The sequence below is a fragment of the Lipotes vexillifer genome, unplaced genomic scaffold, assembly GCF_000442215.2.
Source record: "Lipotes vexillifer unplaced genomic scaffold, Lipotes_vexillifer_v1.1 scaffold1011, whole genome shotgun sequence".
In the NCBI taxonomy this organism is placed as follows: Eukaryota; Metazoa; Chordata; class Mammalia; order Artiodactyla; family Lipotidae; genus Lipotes; species Lipotes vexillifer.
In genome coordinates this window covers 454,090-471,217 of record NW_006787698.1, presented here as the reverse complement: position 1 = coordinate 471,217, position 17,128 = coordinate 454,090, and positions in this window count along the sequence as shown.

The following is a 17,128-nucleotide window of genomic DNA, read 5'->3' as shown; positions in this document are numbered from 1 at the left end:
CTGGCTATTGTAAATAGAGCTGCAGTGAACATTGGGGTGCATGTGTCTTTTTGAATTATGGTTTTCTTTGGGTATATGCCCAGGAGTGGGATTGCTGGGTCATATGGTACTTCTATTCTTACTGATGTCTTTCCATCAATACTTTTTGGGGGGTACCTTTCAATTTTTTAATTTTAATTTTTTGGAAAGGAAAAACATTTAATTTTACTCACAAATGACCACGCTTCATACTAATGGGATGTGCGAATCCATTAGGCACTGCAGGAGTTCCCAGACTTTGGAATGAGATGGCGCCTGGCCACCCTCACATCCTGTTCCAGGCCGACTTTCCTTTTGAACTTAAAACAAAATTTTTTGGCAACATATATTTGACATAAAATTTACCAATTTAACCATTTTTAAATGTACAATTCAGTGACATTTAAGTATACTCACATTGTTGTGCAAAAATTACCACTATCCATCTCCAGAGCTTTCCCATCTCCCCAAACTGAAACTCTGTCCCCATGAAACACTGACTCCCCAGCCCCACCCCCAGCCCCTGGCCCCCACCATCTACTTCTTGTCTCTGTGGGTGTGACTCCTCTAGGGACCTCCTGTGAGTGGGATCAGACAGTATTTGTCTTTTGTGTCTGGCTAATTTCACTGAGGATCATGTCCTCAAGTTTCATCCATGTAGTAGCAGGTGTAGCAGGTGTCAGAATCTCCTTCCTTTTTAAGACTGAGTAATATTTCATTGTGTGGATGGACTACGTTTTGGTTTTTCATTCATCGGTCAATGTACATTTGGGTTGTTTCCATATTTTAGCTATTGTGAATACGGCTGTTATTAAACATGGGTGTTTCTTTGCTTTTTAAAAATTGAGATGTTATTCACTACCAGAATATTCACTCTTTAATGTGGACAATTCAGTGGTTTTCACAGAACTGTGCAACCATCACTACTATCTAATTTTTGAACATTTCCATCACCCACAAAAACTACCCCATCCCCCTTAGCAGTCACTCCCATCCCCCTCCCCTAGGCCCTGGCAACCACAAACCCACTCTCTGTTTCTGTGGATTTGCCTGTTCTGGACGTTTCACACAAACGGAATTACACACTATGAGTCCTTCTGTGTCTGGCTTCTCTCACTGAGCATCGTGCTCTCAAGACGCATCCATGTTGTAGCAAGTGTCCGTGCTTCAGTCCTTTTTATGACTGAATCCATGACACTTTAAATAAAGTCCAAAGCACTTGCCTGGCCTGCAGGTGCCCGTTTACTGCCCTCTGAATCTGCTGCTCCAGCCATACTGGCCTCCTGGCTGATCCTCCATCATGAGGGGCGGTCCCACCTTGTACCCTTTACCCTCAGTCCTGGGAACCTGCTCCCATATCCTCATTCAGATCTCTGCTCAGTATCACTTCCTTTGAAGAATTCTCCCTGATGATCATTTCAGTAACAGAACTAGCCCCTAGACAAACCTAGCCATGGTCTGATTCTATGGGGTCTCTCACCTTTTGCCATCTTTGGGCTATTCTACAACTGTGTACGTGTAGAAAACTGATACTTATGGCAATGATCCTTTTTTTGTTTTCTTTTGCTTATTTGTTTACTTATTTAGGCCACACGGCGCTGCTTGAGGGATCTTAGCTCCCCAACCAGGTATTGAACCTGGGACCATGGCAGTGAAAGCACGGAGTTCTAACCAGTGGACCTCCAGGGAACTCGCTGGCAATGATTCTTGTCCAGACAAATACAAATGAATCATACACAGTCCTGTTTTCTTCTGTCTGTAATTCATTCCAGCATTGCTCACCTGCCTCTATAGGAACGTTCTTCGGATTTTCCTTTGAACCCGTTGTAACATCTTGCTGGTTCCCTCATTAATTAATGAACGAAATAAAATCTTTTCACATGTGTTCATTTAAAAAAATAGCCCCCAGGCCCCCATCAGTGTCTATTCAGTTACTCACCGCTAATTGTCTGAAATGATTTTACCTGTCTCTTTGCTTATTGTCAGTGTTCGCCACTAAAATGTAAGCTGGAGATCAGGGACTTGGTTCATGGGAGGCACTAAGGGCTGGCTAAGTGGGCTTCCAGGCAGACCAAACACTGAGCAGAATGTTCTAAAATCGTCATGGGGTCAACATCAAGCTCAGTGATCCCCTCCTGGGTTTTATTTTATTTATTAATTTTTCAAGGTGCTTGCAGTGACTCTATTTCATAAACTACATTATGCAAATTATAGGCAGATTTTAAAAAATTTTTTTATTGGAGTATAGCTCTTTACAATATTGTATTAGTTTCTGTATGGCAAAGTGAATCAGGTATATGTATACATATATCCCCTCTTTTTTGGATTTCCTTCCCATTTAGCTCACCACAGAGCTCTGAGTAGAGTTCCCTGTGCTATACAGTAGCTTCTCATTAGTTATCTATTTTATACATAGTATCAATAGTGTATATATGTCAATCCCAATCTCTCAATTCCTCCCACCTCCCCACCCCGGGTTTTAGAGCCTGCCTATGTCCCTGCCTTTTTCAAAAGTGGAACACTTACCCCGCAGCTCCCTTTCCCAGAAGTTCCTCCAGGAATATCAGCTAGGATTCCCAAGGCCCATGTGCAAACTGTGTTTTTGTTTGTTTTGTTTTGTTTCGACTGCGCCACGTGGCTTGTGGGATCTTAGTTCCCCGACCAGGGATCGAACCCGGGTCCACGGCAGAAACTGTTTTAACACCTTGAGCTGTGAGGCCCCTGGGTCCAGCTACAGCCCCTAATTCATCCACAGCAGTCAGGGAAGGCCCCTCATCCACTCCCTCTTGGGTTGTGGTTGAGAGAACAGTCAATACCTGATGAAAAACCTAAAGACATAACGTAAATGGGAAAAGAATTTGAAAAAGAATAGATACATGTATATGTATAATGGAATCACTTTGCTGTACACCTGAAACTAGTCCAACATTGTTCATCAACTGTGCTCCAATGTAAAATTTAAAAACAAAACAAGACAAACAGGCAAACAAAACCTAAAGACATCTGATCCAAGTTCCCAAAGGCACCTTGCCTTGTTTGGTGGCTGCTTTGTAAACCTGTTAAAGAGGTATGGTGCTCGCTGCCATTGGTAAGCTGAGGCCCAGAGTGGGAGGGTCACCTGGGCTGCAGAATCAGAACAAGAAGATTGGTCTCAAGGAACGCCAGCTTCATGCATGGGAGCCTTAGGGGTTCAGACAGCCACCCCCCTAGGCTGTGGAGGAGCTGGGGTCTGGGATGGAGAGATGGCGGGCTCCCTCTTGCCCAGAGCTCACTTGGCCCTGAGATTCTCTTCCACGGCTCCCCCCAGGAGGGAGCGAGCTCTCAGGAACTCAACCTGTCTCATCCAAGAAGTTCCCTAGATGACAGCTAACATCCCCACTTGAAACCTTTATGACTCAGGAAACCTGAACTCCAGTCCCCCTTCCAAGCTCAGCACCCGTATGACCTTCTGTAGTAACTGAGATACCCTCTTTTAAAACATCTCAGGCATTTGGAAGCTTAAATGAGATAACAAAGATGTAAGAATTTTGTCAACTGCAAAATGTTCCTCAACCAAAAAGTAAAGCTATTGTAAACCAGCTATACTGCAATAAAAAAGTAACTCTAGGGACTTCCCTGGTGGCGCAGTGGTTAAGAATCCACCTGCCAATGCCAGGGACACGGGTTCGAGCCCTGGTCTGGGAAGATCCTACATGCCGCGGAGCAACTAAGCCCGCGAACCACAACTACTGAGCCTGCATCCCACAACTACTGAAGCCTGTGTGCCTAGAGCCCGTGCTCTGCAAAAGAGAAGCCACTGCAATGAGAAGCCTGCACACTGCAACAAAGAGTAGCCCCTGCTCGCCCTAACTAGAGAAAGCCTGCGCACAGCAACAGCAACGAAGACCCAATGCAGCCAAAAACAAATAAATAAATAAATTTATTTTTTAAAAAAAGTAACTCTCTCTATATAATTTATATTGAGATATAATTCACATGCTATACAATTCACCCTTTAAAGTGTGTAATTCAGTGGTTTCTAGCCTAGTAATAGAGTTGTGCAACCATGGCCACTATCTAATCCCAGAACATTTTCATCATCCTAAAAAGAAACTTCACGTCTATTGGTGCACTCCCCCCACCCCATTCTCTCCAACACCTCCCAGCTCCAGGCATCCACTAACCCACTTTCTGTCTCTGGATTTGCCTGTTCTGGGCATTCCATGTAAATGGAATCATACACTATGTGGCCTTTTGTGTCTGGTTTGTTTCACTGAGCATCATGTTTTCAAGGTTCATTCACATTGTAGCGTGTATGTGCTTCACTCCTTTTTAAGGCTGAATAATATTCTGTTGTATGGATGGACCACATTTTATTTATCCACTAATCAGTCGATGGACACCTGGACTGTTTCTACTTTTGGCTCTTAGGAATAATGCTGTTATGGATATTCATGTTGTCATTTCGCTTGGGTAGAGACACCTAGGAGTGGAATTGATGGATCCTATATGGTTACTCTCTGCTTCACCATTTGAGAAAGTGCCAAACTGTTTTCCACAGCAGCTATAACATTTTGCATTCCCACCAACCACATATGAGGATTTCAGTTTCTCTCCATCCTCACCAACACTTGTTACGGTCTGTCTTTTTGATTCTAGCCACCCTAGCAGGGGTGAAGTGGTGTCTCCTCGTGGTTTTGATTTGCATTTCCCTGATGACTAATGATGTTGGGTAACTTTTCATGAGCTTGATTGGTTATTTATATATCTTTTTTGAGAAATGGCTATTCAAATCCTTCACCCCTTAAAAAAAATTGGTAGTGTTTTTATTGTTGAGTTTAAGATTTCTTTATATATCCTGGGTAGTAGACCCTTATCCTTTTTTTTTTTCTTTCTTTTTGGCCACAGCGCGTGGCTTTCGGGATCTTTGTTGCCCCGACTAGGGATCCAAACCTTGCCCCCTGCAGCGGAAGCACAGGGTCTTAACTATTGGACTGCCGGGGAAGTCCCCTCAGTTGGCTTTTGAGAGTGTGCATAGAACTTTACAGCTCTCCCAGGAAGGTTAGTGTTTCTTTGTGTGTTTGCTGTGATATGTCTTGAATCCAAATTTATCTCCGTTCTCCCGGAACTGATAAGCTAGCCTTCAGCATCTTGGCATCTTTATTCAAAGTCACTGGTGAAAAAGATTAGATAGATAGATAGATAGATAGATAGATAGACATATACACATATGTATGTATGACTTGTTGAAGTACTAACCTCCAGTACCTTAGAAGGTGACTTTATTTGTGAATAGGGTTGTTGAAGATGTAATTAGTTAAAACGAGTTCATGCTGGAGCAGAGTGGACCCCTAATCCAATGTGACTGCTGTCCTTATAAAAAGGGGACATTTGGACACAGAGACAGATGAGCACAGAGGGAAGATGACCTAAAGGGACCTGGGGAAGCTGGCCACCTGCAAGCCAAGGGAGGCCTGAGGCTACTGGAAGGAAGCCAGGCAAAAGGCCTGGGACAGACCCTTCCCCAGAGCCTTTGGAAGGAGAATCGCCCTGCCAATACTTTGACTTTGGACTTCTGGCTTTCCGAACTGAAAGGGAATACATTTCTGCTGTCCCCAGGCAACGAGTTTGTGGTACTTCGTTACAGAGGCCCTAGGAAACTAATTTATATACATATTTCATAGGGTCCTTATAAGAGGGAGTTAGGAGGGTCAGAGTTAGAGAGAAATGGGAGGATGTCAAGCTGCATGTTTTGAAGATGGCAAAGCAGATCATGAGCCTTTTAAAAATAAGTGTAGAGAGGGACTTCCCTGGCGGTCCAGTGGTTAAGACTTCGCCTTCCAATGCGGGGGGTGTGGGTTCGATCCCTGGTCGGGGAGCTAAGCTCCCACATGCCTCAGGGACCAAAAAAACAAAACACAAGACAGAAGCAATATTGTAACAAATTCAATAAAGACTTTAATAAATAAATAAATAAATAAAAATAAGTGTAAGGAGGGACTTCCCTGGCGGTCCAGTGGTTGGGACTGAGCGCTGCCATAGCAGGTTCGATCCCTGGTTGGGGAACTAAGATCCCCAGTGTTGTGCGGCCAAAGAAAAAAGGACCCTGTCCACCTTCCCCCACTATTGTCTCCATCTATGCTGACCGCGCTGCCCACACCAGCGTCCCAACTGGTCTTGCCCCGCTCAGGGCTCTTACACAGTTATTGGAAAGATTAACAAAACATAAGGTAGGGCACATGTCTGCTCAAACCCAGGCTGATGTCTTTCTTTTTTTTGAATTTTTGAATTTTATTTTATTTATTTTTTTATACAGCAGTTTCTTATTAATTATCCATTTTATACGTATTAGTGTATATATGTCAATCCCAATCTCCCAATTCATCCCATCACCACCACTCCCCCGCCACTTTCCCCCCTTGGTGTCCATAACTTTGTTCTCTACATCTGTGTCTCTGTTTCTGCCCTGCAACCTGGTTCATCTGTACCATTTTTCTAGGTTCCACATATATGCGTTAATATACAGTATTTGTTTTTCTCTTTCTGACTTACTTTACTCTGTATGACAGTCTCTAGATCCATCCACGTCTCTGCAAATGACCCAATTTCGTTCCTTTTTATGGCTGAGTAATATTCCATTGTATATATGTACCACATCTTCTTTATCCGTTCGTCTGTTGATGGACTTTTAGGTTGCTTCCATGACCTGGCTATTGTAAATAGAGCTGCAGTGAACATTGGGGTGCATGTGTCTTTTTGAATTATGGTTTTCTTTGGGTATATGCCCAGGAGTGGGATTGCTGGGTCATATGGTACTTCTATTCTTACTGATGTCTTTCCATCAATACTTTTTGGGGGGTACCTTTCAATTTTTTAATTTTAATTTTTTGGAAAGGAAAAACATTTAATTTTACTCACAAATGACCACGCTTCATACTAATGGGATGTGCGAATCCATTAGGCACTGCAGGAGTTCCCAGACTTTGGAATGAGATGGCGCCTGGCCACCCTCACATCCTGTTCCAGGCCGACTTTCCTTTTGAACTTAAAACAAAATTTTTTGGCAACATATATTTGACATAAAATTTACCAATTTAACCATTTTTAAATGTACAATTCAGTGACATTTAAGTATACTCACATTGTTGTGCAAAAATTACCACTATCCATCTCCAGAGCTTTCCCATCTCCCCAAACTGAAACTCTGTCCCCATGAAACACTGACTCCCCAGCCCCACCCCCAGCCCCTGGCCCCCACCATCTACTTCTTGTCTCTGTGGGTGTGACTCCTCTAGGGACCTCCTGTGAGTGGGATCAGACAGTATTTGTCTTTTGTGTCTGGCTAATTTCACTGAGGATCATGTCCTCAAGTTTCATCCATGTAGTAGCAGGTGTAGCAGGTGTCAGAATCTCCTTCCTTTTTAAGACTGAGTAATATTTCATTGTGTGGATGGACTACGTTTTGGTTTTTCATTCATCGGTCAATGTACATTTGGGTTGTTTCCATATTTTAGCTATTGTGAATACGGCTGTTATTAAACATGGGTGTTTCTTTGCTTTTTAAAAATTGAGATGTTATTCACTACCAGAATATTCACTCTTTAATGTGGACAATTCAGTGGTTTTCACAGAACTGTGCAACCATCACTACTATCTAATTTTTGAACATTTCCATCACCCACAAAAACTACCCCATCCCCCTTAGCAGTCACTCCCATCCCCCTCCCCTAGGCCCTGGCAACCACAAACCCACTCTCTGTTTCTGTGGATTTGCCTGTTCTGGACGTTTCACACAAACGGAATTACACACTATGAGTCCTTCTGTGTCTGGCTTCTCTCACTGAGCATCGTGCTCTCAAGACGCATCCATGTTGTAGCAAGTGTCCGTGCTTCAGTCCTTTTTATGACTGAATCCATGACACTTTAAATAAAGTCCAAAGCACTTGCCTGGCCTGCAGGTGCCCGTTTACTGCCCTCTGAATCTGCTGCTCCAGCCATACTGGCCTCCTGGCTGATCCTCCATCATGAGGGGCGGTCCCACCTTGTACCCTTTACCCTCAGTCCTGGGAACCTGCTCCCATATCCTCATTCAGATCTCTGCTCAGTATCACTTCCTTTGAAGAATTCTCCCTGATGATCATTTCAGTAACAGAACTAGCCCCTAGACAAACCTAGCCATGGTCTGATTCTATGGGGTCTCTCACCTTTTGCCATCTTTGGGCTATTCTACAACTGTGTACGTGTAGAAAACTGATACTTATGGCAATGATCCTTTTTTTGTTTTCTTTTGCTTATTTGTTTACTTATTTAGGCCACACGGCGCTGCTTGAGGGATCTTAGCTCCCCAACCAGGTATTGAACCTGGGACCATGGCAGTGAAAGCACGGAGTTCTAACCAGTGGACCTCCAGGGAACTCGCTGGCAATGATTCTTGTCCAGACAAATACAAATGAATCATACACAGTCCTGTTTTCTTCTGTCTGTAATTCATTCCAGCATTGCTCACCTGCCTCTATAGGAACGTTCTTCGGATTTTCCTTTGAACCCGTTGTAACATCTTGCTGGTTCCCTCATTAATTAATGAACGAAATAAAATCTTTTCACATGTGTTCATTTAAAAAAATAGCCCCCAGGCCCCCATCAGTGTCTATTCAGTTACTCACCGCTAATTGTCTGAAATGATTTTACCTGTCTCTTTGCTTATTGTCAGTGTTCGCCACTAAAATGTAAGCTGGAGATCAGGGACTTGGTTCATGGGAGGCACTAAGGGCTGGCTAAGTGGGCTTCCAGGCAGACCAAACACTGAGCAGAATGTTCTAAAATCGTCATGGGGTCAACATCAAGCTCAGTGATCCCCTCCTGGGTTTTATTTTATTTATTAATTTTTCAAGGTGCTTGCAGTGACTCTATTTCATAAACTACATTATGCAAATTATAGGCAGATTTTAAAAAATTTTTTTATTGGAGTATAGCTCTTTACAATATTGTATTAGTTTCTGTATGGCAAAGTGAATCAGGTATATGTATACATATATCCCCTCTTTTTTGGATTTCCTTCCCATTTAGCTCACCACAGAGCTCTGAGTAGAGTTCCCTGTGCTATACAGTAGCTTCTCATTAGTTATCTATTTTATACATAGTATCAATAGTGTATATATGTCAATCCCAATCTCTCAATTCCTCCCACCTCCCCACCCCGGGTTTTAGAGCCTGCCTATGTCCCTGCCTTTTTCAAAAGTGGAACACTTACCCCGCAGCTCCCTTTCCCAGAAGTTCCTCCAGGAATATCAGCTAGGATTCCCAAGGCCCATGTGCAAACTGTGTTTTTGTTTGTTTTGTTTTGTTTCGACTGCGCCACGTGGCTTGTGGGATCTTAGTTCCCCGACCAGGGATCGAACCCGGGTCCACGGCAGAAACTGTTTTAACACCTTGAGCTGTGAGGCCCCTGGGTCCAGCTACAGCCCCTAATTCATCCACAGCAGTCAGGGAAGGCCCCTCATCCACTCCCTCTTGGGTTGTGGTTGAGAGAACAGTCAATACCTGATGAAAAACCTAAAGACATAACGATCGGTCAATGTACATTTGGGTTGTTTCCATATTTTAGCTATTGTGAATACGGCTGTTATTAAACATGGGTGTTTCTTTGCTTTTTAAAAATTGAGATGTTATTCACTACCAGAATATTCACTCTTTAATGTGGACAATTCAGTGGTTTTCACAGAACTGTGCAACCATCACTACTATCTAATTTTTGAACATTTCCATCACCCACAAAAACTACCCCATCCCCCTTAGCAGTCACTCCCATCCCCCTCCCCTAGGCCCTGGCAACCACAAACCCACTCTCTGTTTCTGTGGATTTGCCTGTTCTGGACGTTTCACACAAACGGAATTACACACTATGAGTCCTTCTGTGTCTGGCTTCTCTCACTGAGCATCGTGCTCTCAAGACGCATCCATGTTGTAGCAAGTGTCCGTGCTTCAGTCCTTTTTATGACTGAATCCATGACACTTTAAATAAAGTCCAAAGCACTTGCCTGGCCTGCAGGTGCCCGTTTACTGCCCTCTGAATCTGCTGCTCCAGCCATACTGGCCTCCTGGCTGATCCTCCATCATGAGGGGCGGTCCCACCTTGTACCCTTTACCCTCAGTCCTGGGAACCTGCTCCCATATCCTCATTCAGATCTCTGCTCAGTATCACTTCCTTTGAAGAATTCTCCCTGATGATCATTTCAGTAACAGAACTAGCCCCTAGACAAACCTAGCCATGGTCTGATTCTATGGGGTCTCTCACCTTTTGCCATCTTTGGGCTATTCTACAACTGTGTACGTGTAGAAAACTGATACTTATGGCAATGATCCTTTTTTTGTTTTCTTTTGCTTATTTGTTTACTTATTTAGGCCACACGGCGCTGCTTGAGGGATCTTAGCTCCCCAACCAGGTATTGAACCTGGGACCATGGCAGTGAAAGCACGGAGTTCTAACCAGTGGACCTCCAGGGAACTCGCTGGCAATGATTCTTGTCCAGACAAATACAAATGAATCATACACAGTCCTGTTTTCTTCTGTCTGTAATTCATTCCAGCATTGCTCACCTGCCTCTATAGGAACGTTCTTCGGATTTTCCTTTGAACCCGTTGTAACATCTTGCTGGTTCCCTCATTAATTAATGAACGAAATAAAATCTTTTCACATGTGTTCATTTAAAAAAATAGCCCCCAGGCCCCCATCAGTGTCTATTCAGTTACTCACCGCTAATTGTCTGAAATGATTTTACCTGTCTCTTTGCTTATTGTCAGTGTTCGCCACTAAAATGTAAGCTGGAGATCAGGGACTTGGTTCATGGGAGGCACTAAGGGCTGGCTAAGTGGGCTTCCAGGCAGACCAAACACTGAGCAGAATGTTCTAAAATCGTCATGGGGTCAACATCAAGCTCAGTGATCCCCTCCTGGGTTTTATTTTATTTATTAATTTTTCAAGGTGCTTGCAGTGACTCTATTTCATAAACTACATTATGCAAATTATAGGCAGATTTTAAAAAATTTTTTTATTGGAGTATAGCTCTTTACAATATTGTATTAGTTTCTGTATGGCAAAGTGAATCAGGTATATGTATACATATATCCCCTCTTTTTTGGATTTCCTTCCCATTTAGCTCACCACAGAGCTCTGAGTAGAGTTCCCTGTGCTATACAGTAGCTTCTCATTAGTTATCTATTTTATACATAGTATCAATAGTGTATATATGTCAATCCCAATCTCTCAATTCCTCCCACCTCCCCACCCCGGGTTTTAGAGCCTGCCTATGTCCCTGCCTTTTTCAAAAGTGGAACACTTACCCCGCAGCTCCCTTTCCCAGAAGTTCCTCCAGGAATATCAGCTAGGATTCCCAAGGCCCATGTGCAAACTGTGTTTTTGTTTGTTTTGTTTTGTTTCGACTGCGCCACGTGGCTTGTGGGATCTTAGTTCCCCGACCAGGGATCGAACCCGGGTCCACGGCAGAAACTGTTTTAACACCTTGAGCTGTGAGGCCCCTGGGTCCAGCTACAGCCCCTAATTCATCCACAGCAGTCAGGGAAGGCCCCTCATCCACTCCCTCTTGGGTTGTGGTTGAGAGAACAGTCAATACCTGATGAAAAACCTAAAGACATAACGTAAATGGGAAAAGAATTTGAAAAAGAATAGATACATGTATATGTATAATGGAATCACTTTGCTGTACACCTGAAACTAGTCCAACATTGTTCATCAACTGTGCTCCAATGTAAAATTTAAAAACAAAACAAGACAAACAGGCAAACAAAACCTAAAGACATCTGATCCAAGTTCCCAAAGGCACCTTGCCTTGTTTGGTGGCTGCTTTGTAAACCTGTTAAAGAGGTATGGTGCTCGCTGCCATTGGTAAGCTGAGGCCCAGAGTGGGAGGGTCACCTGGGCTGCAGAATCAGAACAAGAAGATTGGTCTCAAGGAACGCCAGCTTCATGCATGGGAGCCTTAGGGGTTCAGACAGCCACCCCCCTAGGCTGTGGAGGAGCTGGGGTCTGGGATGGAGAGATGGCGGGCTCCCTCTTGCCCAGAGCTCACTTGGCCCTGAGATTCTCTTCCACGGCTCCCCCCAGGAGGGAGCGAGCTCTCAGGAACTCAACCTGTCTCATCCAAGAAGTTCCCTAGATGACAGCTAACATCCCCACTTGAAACCTTTATGACTCAGGAAACCTGAACTCCAGTCCCCCTTCCAAGCTCAGCACCCGTATGACCTTCTGTAGTAACTGAGATACCCTCTTTTAAAACATCTCAGGCATTTGGAAGCTTAAATGAGATAACAAAGATGTAAGAATTTTGTCAACTGCAAAATGTTCCTCAACCAAAAAGTAAAGCTATTGTAAACCAGCTATACTGCAATAAAAAAGTAACTCTAGGGACTTCCCTGGTGGCGCAGTGGTTAAGAATCCACCTGCCAATGCCAGGGACACGGGTTCGAGCCCTGGTCTGGGAAGATCCTACATGCCGCGGAGCAACTAAGCCCGCGAACCACAACTACTGAGCCTGCATGCCACAACTACTGAAGCCTGTGTGCCTAGAGCCCGTGCTCTGCAAAAGAGAAGCCACTGCAATGAGAAGCCTGCACACTGCAACAAAGAGTAGCCCCTGCTCGCCCTAACTAGAGAAAGCCTGCGCACAGCAACAGCAACGAAGACCCAATGCAGCCAAAAACAAATAAATAAATAAATTTATTTTTTAAAAAAAGTAACTCTCTCTATATAATTTATATTGAGATATAATTCACATGCTATACAATTCACCCTTTAAAGTGTGTAATTCAGTGGTTTCTAGCCTAGTAATAGAGTTGTGCAACCATGGCCACTATCTAATCCCAGAACATTTTCATCATCCTAAAAAGAAACTTCACGTCTATTGGTGCACTCCCCCCACCCCATTCTCTCCAACACCTCCCAGCTCCAGGCATCCACTAACCCACTTTCTGTCTCTGGATTTGCCTGTTCTGGGCATTCCATGTAAATGGAATCATACACTATGTGGCCTTTTGTGTCTGGTTTGTTTCACTGAGCATCATGTTTTCAAGGTTCATTCACATTGTAGCGTGTATGTGCTTCACTCCTTTTTAAGGCTGAATAATATTCTGTTGTATGGATGGACCACATTTTATTTATCCACTAATCAGTCGATGGACACCTGGACTGTTTCTACTTTTGGCTCTTAGGAATAATGCTGTTATGGATATTCATGTTGTCATTTCGCTTGGGTAGAGACACCTAGGAGTGGAATTGATGGATCCTATATGGTTACTCTCTGCTTCACCATTTGAGAAAGTGCCAAACTGTTTTCCACAGCAGCTATAACATTTTGCATTCCCACCAACCACATATGAGGATTTCAGTTTCTCTCCATCCTCACCAACACTTGTTACGGTCTGTCTTTTTGATTCTAGCCACCCTAGCAGGGGTGAAGTGGTGTCTCCTCGTGGTTTTGATTTGCATTTCCCTGATGACTAATGATGTTGGGTAACTTTTCATGAGCTTGATTGGTTATTTATATATCTTTTTTGAGAAATGGCTATTCAAATCCTTCACCCCTTAAAAAAAATTGGTAGTGTTTTTATTGTTGAGTTTAAGATTTCTTTATATATCCTGGGTAGTAGACCCTTATCAGATCTATGATTTGCAAATATTTTCTCCCATTCTGTAGGTTTTTCTTTCACTTTCTTGATGGTGTTCTTTGAAGCACATAGGTTAAGTAATGTGTTACTTTAGAAGTATTTTTTATTTTATTATAAGTAATAAATGCATGATACAAAATTCAAAAGATAAAAAAGAGTAAACAGAAGCTCTCTCACTCTGCTCCCAGAAGCAACACCTGTTTATGGTGACAAGAATTATCGGTTCAAAATATTATAAAGCTTTGCAGCCTAGCCCATATAACTCGAATTCAAGTAACCCCACTGGAATGCTGTGTGACTTTGGCAAACTTCTTGCCCCCTCTGGGTCTCGGTGTCTTTATCACGTACGTCAGGGATGATAACCCCTGCTCCACAGATAGACTAAAATAACACACAAAGGTGGAACTCAGAAAATGAGAGCTGGTGTTACTATTCACCCTAGAACAAATCTGTTCTGAGGCAAGTTTCAAGTATTTATCAACTTTTGTATTGTTTTATGGCTATGATGGAGTTGGTTCTGATACATTCCAAGAACCCTTTAGCCAAGCACATTGGCGGGGGTGGGGTCTGCCAATGAGGTAAAAAAAAAATGCCTTGAGTGTGTGTGCGAATTTTTCACCTTTGGAGATGTGGGTTTCAACTCTACACTGGCCAGGAACAGGGTGGGGGGAAGGGTATGGCTCAAATAATAATAATAATGACAGCAGTAACAGCATGGTCACATCTGTCCTGTGTTGAGGACTTCCCACCAGCAGGCATTGTGCTGTTTAAGTATGTTACATGTACCATCTTGTTTCTCCTTTGTCACAACCCTAGGAAGTCTCTACCATCATTCTTTTTAAATTTTTTAATTAAAAAATTTTTTTTAATTTTTATTTTTTGGTCACGCTGCGGCATGTGGGGATCTTAGTTGCAGGCCCAGGGATGGAACCCATGCCCCCTGCAGTGGAAGTGCAGTGTCTTAACTACTGGACCGTCAGGGAAGTCCCTCTACCATTATTCTTTACAGAGGACTCTGAGGGTCAGAGAGGTTAAGTAAGCTGCCCAAGGTCACACAGCAACTCACTCTTTTATACTTTATTAGGTTTTCAAATAGTACCTACTTGGGTATCTTTTTTGGGGGAGGGGAGGGCGTGGGACTGAGGAGTGGGGGTCAGGACAAAGCTTTGCTCCCTTCCCTCTCTTTTCACTGCAGGGGCAGGAGTGGGCACAGGGTAGGGGTTCGCCATCCCAGCATTTATTTTCTGAAGGACCTGCCCACAGCCCTTCCGGCGGGGTCCAGAGCCAGGTGAAGCTGGGTTCAACATCCTTGGCCACTGTCCCTCTCTGAGTCTCAATTTCCTCAAATGTAAGATGGAAATCATATGATCCCTGTTTTTTCCCAGGGCCTGATAAGGATTAGATTCAACGCCAATCCTACATACGAGGATTGGCCCTTCTGAGTCAGGTTATTAACTGCAGAGAAGGGTGCCAGATATCTGAGGCTGGGTGGTACAGAGGCGACCCTGAGTCACCCCTGCTCTGGCTGAGTAGGTGGAGCTTGGGCGGGATGGCAAAAGAGACCATTGAGGACTAAGGCTTTAGCTTCAGGTATCTACAGAGACCAAGCACTGCCCTGGGACCTGCACGTTGGAAGGAAGAGGGCTTATATCCCAGGCAGGGTCGTTAGAACAAAGTCCCTGGGCTCCGCCCTCACGCTGGAAGCATGCGGCCCCTCCCTCAGTCCCTTTCCACCTACCCCGGGGCTGGTTTCAGGCTGCAAGTCCTGGGGCTGTCGCTTCCCTTCTGGGGGCCTCCCGGGTTTCCCCTTGAAGCCCAATTATTATTACAAAAGCCAATTCAACCCATTTGGGCGTTTAAAGGCACTTTTAATACGTGTGTGAAGAGGCAGTAAAGTGCAGGAGGTTGGGGTGCGGGGGGAGGAAAGCTTTGAAGTCGGAGGACAAACGGGGTGCATTTCACTCACGGCAGTGGAATTTTCCTGCCTGTAAGGTAATGGTGGTAAAAATGATAATAACAATAAATAATGATCATGATAATGGCATTAGATGTTAGAATGAATGTAAACAGGACCCCGGACAGAGCCAGCCACCAGAGAAGCGTTCAGTAAACGACAGCTACGAAGCAGGTGCCAGCCCTCTCCGACCAAGGGAATAAGGAAGGGGAAACTGAGGCTCAGAGCTCCCCAGGCGGCTGATCGCACCAGCCAGCCCTCTCTGGACGCCTACTGTGTGCAACGGGCAGCCGGCCGGGCCGGGTCAGGCTGTTCTCACCCCACGTCCCCTCCTCCCCCTCCCCCGTCCCCCGCCGGACCTCTCCCACGACCGGGGAGGAAGTGGGAGAAATGGACAGGGAAAAAAAGTTGGGCTGAGCCAACGCCTCCCCACTCCCCACCTCCGCCCCTCCCGAGCCACGCAGACCATTGCGGGAGAGGACCGCAGAACCCAGGCGTCCGGGGCCGGGACCCCGTCCCGCCCAGTGGCCGCAGATGGGTGGGGGAACTTGGAAAGCCGGGAAAACAACAGCCCAGCCCGCCCCTCGCCAACCCCTTCCCCCGCTACGCCCCTGGCGCAGCGGGCGGAGGCGACTCCTTTATATAATCTCGGGCGGGCAGGTTGGCTGCTTCATTGAGGGACCCGGGAGCCCAGCGGACCCAAGCAGTCAGCTGAAAGCCTGCCCCCGGGTCCCTTCCGTGGCTGGGGAAACTGAGGCCTGGGGAGGGCCGGCGCCAGGCCCGAGGTCCCCACCCCCTTGCGCCCCCCCTACCCCCAGCAGCCCGGGCAGCCGCGACCCACGCCCGCGTCGCTCCTCGCAGTGCGCACAGCCCTCCCCGCCCCCGCTGCCATCCTGCCACGCCCCAGGCGTCGGGGGCAAAGCCCGCGCCCCCCCGCACCCGCCTCTGCGCAGAGGCTGGGGGCCTGTTTATCTGGAGGCCCCCACCCCCTCCACCCCGGGGGGCCCGCTCCCCCCGCGCCCCGGGGAGCTCTGGGGCCAGATAAGCTGGCAGGCTGGCACGGCGCCGCGCAGCGGGGCGGAGAGGTCAGGGGGGGGGGCGCGCCGGGGGCGGGCTGGACCCCCCCACCAACTTGACAAAACCTAATAACAGCCCGGTCTCCCCGGCGCAGCGGGCGAAGCCCCACGGGAGGGCAGAGACGTGGCAAGAGGGGACCTGCCGAGCCTGTTCTGGCCTCTGAGGCCGTGTGGGGGGGGCGGGCTGGGCGTGGGGGGGCCGGCGGCTGCGGCACCTTTAAGACAAGGGAGGACCCCTCTTGCCCTCGGAGAAACCAGGAAGGGAGTCGCGAGCATCATACGGGGCTTTGGCTGTACTGTACAGTTACTGTAGGGGCAGTGACGCCGCCGCTGGAGCGAGGGAGCGACGAGGGGAGAGCCAGCGAGGGGAGAGCGAGACGCGGACCCCAGAGGCGAGCGGCCGAGGAGCCCAGTCCCAACT